This window comes from Triticum aestivum, chromosome 7B (genome assembly GCF_018294505.1).
Source record: "Triticum aestivum cultivar Chinese Spring chromosome 7B, IWGSC CS RefSeq v2.1, whole genome shotgun sequence".
Classification (NCBI taxonomy): domain Eukaryota; kingdom Viridiplantae; phylum Streptophyta; class Magnoliopsida; order Poales; family Poaceae; genus Triticum; species Triticum aestivum.
The window spans coordinates 687,969,432-687,976,047 of record NC_057813.1 but is presented as its reverse complement, the minus strand read 5'-3'; positions in this window follow the sequence as shown (position 1 = coordinate 687,976,047).

The following is a 6,616-nucleotide window of genomic DNA, read 5'->3' as shown; positions in this document are numbered from 1 at the left end:
GAAGGAGTACGACGCGCCGGAGCAGCCGGGGCGGCGACGGATCTCTTCCGCCCTTGCTGGCGAGGCTGAGAAGGAGGAGGCTGCTGGCTGCTCGGGAGCGCCGCGCAGGAGGAGAAGGAGGCGGAGTGCCGCCACGCACCGGAGAAGGAGGCGGAGTGCCGCCACGCGTGCCCTGATCGTCACTCGCCGGAGGAGGAGGCGGTGGAGGAGGCGGAGTGCCCTGACTCGTCGGAGGAGGAGGAGGAGGCGGAGGCATCTAGTTCGGAAGGTTGATGAGCTCCTTCCGCCAGGCATGGAGTCTTCAGAGCAGAACCCAGCCTAGTCTCCCCTTCACCGGTAGGGTGCTCAAGCAGGAGGTCCTCAAATCCCTCCGTTATTTCATCGACCATCACCCTAGCATATCCTTCTGGAATCGGCCGGCAGTGAAAAGTTGCGCCTTTTTCAGTAGGATAAACAGAGCCAACAGCCGCCTTGACCTTCAAATTCATCCATCGCGTCATTAGGTGGCAATTTTGAGTCCCCGTGATAGCATCCACGGGATAGCTGGCAGGAGCCGTCAAGACATGCTCCGGTTGAAGCAGCTCCGTGGAAGCCACGCTGCTTCTCCGCTGAGATGGCGGGATAGCTTCGGGGGAAGCTTCGGCAGGTCGTTTGCTGCGATCTGCTGCTTCTCGTTCCTCTAGCCCCATTACCCTTTCGTGCAGCACCTGTAGTTGGCCCTGCTCCAGTTTCTTCCTCCTCTCGTGGGTTTTGTAACCCCCTGCGTCCGGAAAACCAACCTTCCACGGAATGGAGCCTGGCGTGCCTCGTGTCCGTCCAGGGTGCTCAGGATTTCTAAGGGCCATTGTGAGCTCGTCCTTCTCCCTGTCTGGTACGAATGTCCCTTGCTGTGCTGCATTGATATAGTGGCGAAGCTTCTTGACTGGTATTTCCAATTGCTCGTCCGTCCAACAGCACCTCCCTGATGCAGGGTCCAAGGTTCCGCCAGCCCCGAAGAACCAAGTCCGGCAACGGTCTGTCCATCTCAGTGTCTCTGGTTCGATCCCTTTTTCAAGCAGATCATTCTCAGCCTTGGACCACTTAGGACGGGCTTGCAGGTAGCCACCTGACCCCGTGCGATGGTGAAGCTTCTTCTTCGCAGCATTTTGCTTGTTTGTCGCTGACATCTTCTTACTCTTTTTCGATGTCTTGTGGGCCACAAATGCGGGCCAGTGATCTTTGATCTTCTCATATTTGCCGATGAATTCTGGTGTCTTTTTTTTGTCGACAAACTTGTTCAGCTCTTTCCTCCACCTCCTGAATAGGGTTGCCATCTTCTTAAGAGTACAAGACTTGATTAATTTCTCTTTAACTGGCTTCTCCGGATCCTCCTCTGGTGGTAGGGTGAAATTTGCCTTCAGCTGAGTCCAAAGATCTTCTTTCTGCATACCATTGACATAAGACACCTCAGGGTTGTCCTTAGGCTTATACCATTGCTGGATGTTGATCGGGATCTTGTCCCTAACAAGAACCCCGCACTGAAAAGAAAATGCGTTCTTTGTCCGGATGGGTTCAATCGGTTCACCGTTGGGCGCGATTTCTCTGATGTCAAACCTTTCATCCAAGCTCAACTTTTTCTTCGGGCCTCGTCTCCTTACCGAAGTTGTGCTCGATCCGGAGGGCTAGAAATTAAGAGGAAGAAAGACGAGAGTAATTAATATGTGTACATATACCAAAACAATGGATGCATCAATTAACTAGTCAGCACGGGCTTAACTAATATATATATATACCTGGCCGGACTCGGTTCGGTCACCGGAGTAGTCAGCACGGTCTCCTTGTACCTCCATTGTGTCACCGGAGCCATCATGAAAATAACCCTCTTCTTGTACCGGCATTAATGGGCAGAAGCCATCATGAACATAGCCCTCTTCTTCACCCAGTCCTTCCTGACGAACGACGTTGATGAAAAATGACGCAACGACATCAGTTCCTTCTGCGATTATCTCCCCCAACATCTCTTCTGTTGCTTCGTCTCGGTAGTGCTCCATAGTTTCTGCAAATATTTACAACATGTCAATTATTATTCAAACATGCATGGTATAGATGGATATATATTAGTGGCAAACATAGAACTAGCTAGCTAATCACAATAAGGAATCATGTTAATTAGTGGCCTCGATGCTGCTTCTCTAGGGTTTGGGGTGGCCTCGACACAACGCTTCAAGGGTTTGGGGTGGCCTCGAGGACAACACTCTTTTAACTTGGTAAATTTGGGTGGCCTCAAGAGAGTTTGTCGGGTAGGGGCGCAGCGGGAGGGGGTAGAGACCAACATCGTTTTTCTCTAGGGTTTGGGTGTCCTCGAGAGTTTTGGTCGAGCGAGAGGGCCGAGGGGGAGTATATCGACGACGACAGAGGAGAAGATCGAAGAAAAAAAGAAGAAAAAAAGAGGAGAATAAGAAAAAATAGAAAATATTCTAGTTTTTTCTTCTTCTCCTCTATTCCTTTCTTCTTCTCCTCTTCTTTTTCTTCTTTTTTCCTCTTCTTATTTTACTTTTTCCTCTACACTAAACTAAAATGCACTAACCTAAAACCTAATACTAACAACCTAAATAAAAAATTAATACATATATTAAAAAACATATATAAACAAAAAAAATGCTTCAAGGGTTTGGGGTGGCCCCGACGACAACGCTTCAAGGGTTTGGGGTGGCCTCGACGACAACGCTCTTTTAACTTGGTAAATTTGGGTGGCCTAAAGAGAGTTTGTCGGGTAGGGGCGCAGCGGGAGGGGACCAACATCGTTTTTTCTCTAGGGTTTCGGTGTCCTCGAGAGTTTTGGTCGAGCGAGAGGGCCGAGGGGGGGTATATCGACGACGACAGAGGAGAAGATCAAAGAAAAAAAAGAAGAAAAAAAGAGGAGAAGAAGAAAGGAATAGAGGAGAAGAAGAAAAAATAGAAAATATTCTATTTTTTCTTGTTCTCCTCTATTCCTTTCTTCTTCTCCTCTTCTTTTTCTTCTTTTTTCCTCTTCTTATTTTACTTTTTCCTCTACACTAAACTAAAATGCACTAACCTAAAACCTAATACTAATTAACAACCTAAATAAAAAATTAACACATATATTGAAAAACATACATAAACAAAAAATGTTATGAACATTATATTTAGGTTGTTAGTATATGCAAAAACATATATACACATATACACAAAAAATACACATATATACACATACAAATACATATATACACATATACACAAAAAAATTGCATATATACACATATACAGAAAAATGGAGGGCAGGGCAGGGGCGGTGGCGCGGCGGCCGCACAGGGCAGGGGCGGCGGGAGCGAGGCAGGTGCTCATAGGGGGGTGGCGTGGCACGGCGGGCGGCGCGGGGCGCAGGAAGCGGCGCCGGCGTCGGGGCAGATGGCGTCGAGGGCGGCGGGGATGGCAAAGTTGAGCAGCCTGACGGCGTCGGAGGCGGCGACGACGGTGAGGTGGACCAGCCTGACGGCGTCGGAGGCGGCGACGACGACGAGGTGGAGCAGCCTGACGGCTCGGCGGCGACGGCGACGAGGCAGATCGAGCAGCGGGCGTCGGGCGGAGAAGAAAGGGATGGATTTTGGAGAAACTGCTAAGTGTTAGTTATATATGAAGAGACTTGGTCCCGGTTCGTGAAACCAACCGGGACCAATGCCCCCTTTAGTCCCGGTTGGTGCCACCAACCGGGACCAAAGGCCTCTTTTCAGCAGCCCAAAGGGCGGGAAGCGGCGGCCTTTGGTCCCGGTTGGTGCCACCAACCAGGACTAAAGGGTGGGCATTGGTCTCGGTTGGTGCCATGAACCGGGACCAATGCCCCCCTTTAGTCCTGGTTAGTGCCTCCAACCGGGACCAATGGTCGTGTGCTGGCACGGTGCGGCACGAAAGTTTAGTCCCACCTCGCTAGCTGAGAGGGCCGCGCAGTGGTTTATAAGCCCCACTGCCGCACCCCTCTCGAGCTCCTCTCCACTGCAGGCTTACGGGCCTACTTACTACTGCTTTGCCTGATGGGCCTACTGGGCCACCTGCGGGCCTGAATCCTGGCCCATGGTGGGTTTCTAGTCGTATTCAGGCTATGGGGGGCCGGTAGGAGGCACTTTTTTTCTTTACTTATTGTTGCTATTTTTATTTTTTTTTCCCAGATTTTTTATTTTGTTTTCTGCATTATTTATTTTCTTTTGTTTTTTTGCTTTATATTTTAATTCTTTTTTGCTTTTAATTTTAGAAAAATTATAAACTTTCTGTTAGTGCCATTTGTTCTCAAATTTGAAAACACTTTTTTTGTTTTTTTGGTTTGTTTCGTTCTTTATTTATTTTATTTTGTTTCTACTTACAACAAAATACTTATTGTTGCTATTTTTATTTTTTGTCCTAGATTTTTTGTTTTGTTTTCTGCATTATTTATTTTCTTTTGTTTTTTTGCTTTATTTTTTAATTCTTTTTGCTTTTAGTTTTAGAAAAATTATAAACTTTCTGTTAGTGCCATTAGTTTTCAAATTTGAATACACTTTTTTTGTTTTGTTTTTGCTTTATTTATTTTATTTTGTTTCTACTTACAACAAAATACTTACTGTTGCTATTTTATTTTTTTCCTTTTTTTTGTTTTGTTTTCTGCATTATTTATTTTCTTTTGTTTTCTGCATTAAAGCATTTCAAATGAACTCTGAAAAAGATGAAAGTTGAAAGTTGGCATGGTATCACGAGGGCCGAACCATAAGACATTAAAGCATTTCAAATGAACTCTGAAAAAGTTGAAAGTTGAAAGTTGGCATGGTATCATAATTTCGTCTGTTACAAAGTTGGCATGGTATCATCACAATAGTTGCGGGAGAAAATCTTCACTTTTTCTTCGCTTGTGTCATTTGCTTATTGCGCCGTAACCATGGATAATCTTCATCGTTTATCAGGATGCTGGGGTCAGCCTTGACTTTGAAGGGAGGAATTTCATGAAACTTTTCATAATCTTCAGACATGTCTGTCTTGCCCTCCACTCCCACGATGTCCCTTTTTCCTGAAAGAACTATGTGGCACTTTGGCTCATCGTATGATGTATTCGCTTCCTTATCTTTTCTTTTTCTCGGTCTGGTAGACATGTCCTTCACATAGATAACCTGTGCCACATCATTGGCTAGGACGAACGGTTCGTTAGTGTACCCAACATTTTTCAGATCTACTGTTGTCATTCCGTACTGTGGGTCTACCTATACCCCGCCTCCTGACAGATTGACCCATTTGCACTTAAACAAAGGGACCTTAAAATCATGTCCGTAGTCAAGTTCCCATATGTCCACTATGTAACCATAATATGTGTCCTTTCCCCTCTCGGTTGTTGCATCAAAGCGGACACAGCTGTTTTGGTTGGTGCTCTTTTTATCTTGGTCAATCGTGTAAAATATATTCCCATTTATCTTGTATCCTTTCCAAATCGTAACAGTCGAAGATGGTCCCCTGGACAACAAGTACAGCTCATCACAAACAGTGTTGTCACCTCTGAGACGTGCTTCCAACCAACTGCTGAAAGTCCTGATGTGTTCACATGTAATCCAGTCGTCGCACAGCTCCAGGTGTTTGGAGCGCAGACTGTTCTTGTGTTCATCGACATACGGGGTCACCAAGGTAGAGTTCTGTAGAACTGTGTAGCGTGCTTGAGACCAAGAATATCCGTCCCTGCACATTATTGAGTCCCTTCCAAGCGTGCCTTTTCCAGTCAGTCTCCCCTCATACCGCGATTGAGGGAGACCTATCTTCTTAAGGCCAGGAATGAAGTCAACACAAAACCCGATGACATCCTCTGTTTGATGGCCCATGGAGATGCTTCCTTCTGGCCTAGCACGGTTACGGACATATTTCTTTAAGACTCCCATGAACCTCTCAAAGGGGTACATATTGTGTAGAAATACGGGGCCCATAATGACAATCTCGTCAACTAGATGAACTAGGACGTGCATCATGATATTGAATAAGGATGGTGGGAACATCAGCTCAAAACTGACAAGACATTGCACCACATCACTCCTTAGCCTTGGTATGATTTCTGGATCGATCACCTTCTGAGAGATTGCATTGAGGAATGCACATAGCTTCACAATGGCTAATCGGACATTTTCCGGTAGAAGCCCCCTCAATGCAACCATAAGCAGTTGCGCCATAATCATGTGGCAGTCATGAGACTTTAGGTTCTGAAACTTTTTCTCTGACATATTTATTATTCCTTTTATATTCGACGAGAAGCCAGTCGGGACCTTCATACTAAGCAGGTATTCAAAGAAGATTTCCTCCTCTTCTTTGGTAAGAGCATAGCTGGCAGGACCTTCATACTGCTTTGGAGGCATGCCATCTTTTTCGTGCAAACGTAGCAGGTCCTCCCGTGCCTCAGCTGTATCTTTTATCTTCCCATACACGCCCAAGAAGCCTAGCAGGTTCACGCAAAGGTTCTTCGTCACGTGCATCACATCGATCGAAGAGCGGACCTCTAGGTCTTTCTAGTAGGGTAGGTCCCAAAATATAGATTTCTTATTCCACATGGGTGCGTGTCCCCCAGCGTCACTCGGAACAGCTAGTCTGTCGGGACCCTTTCCAAAGATTACGTGTAAAT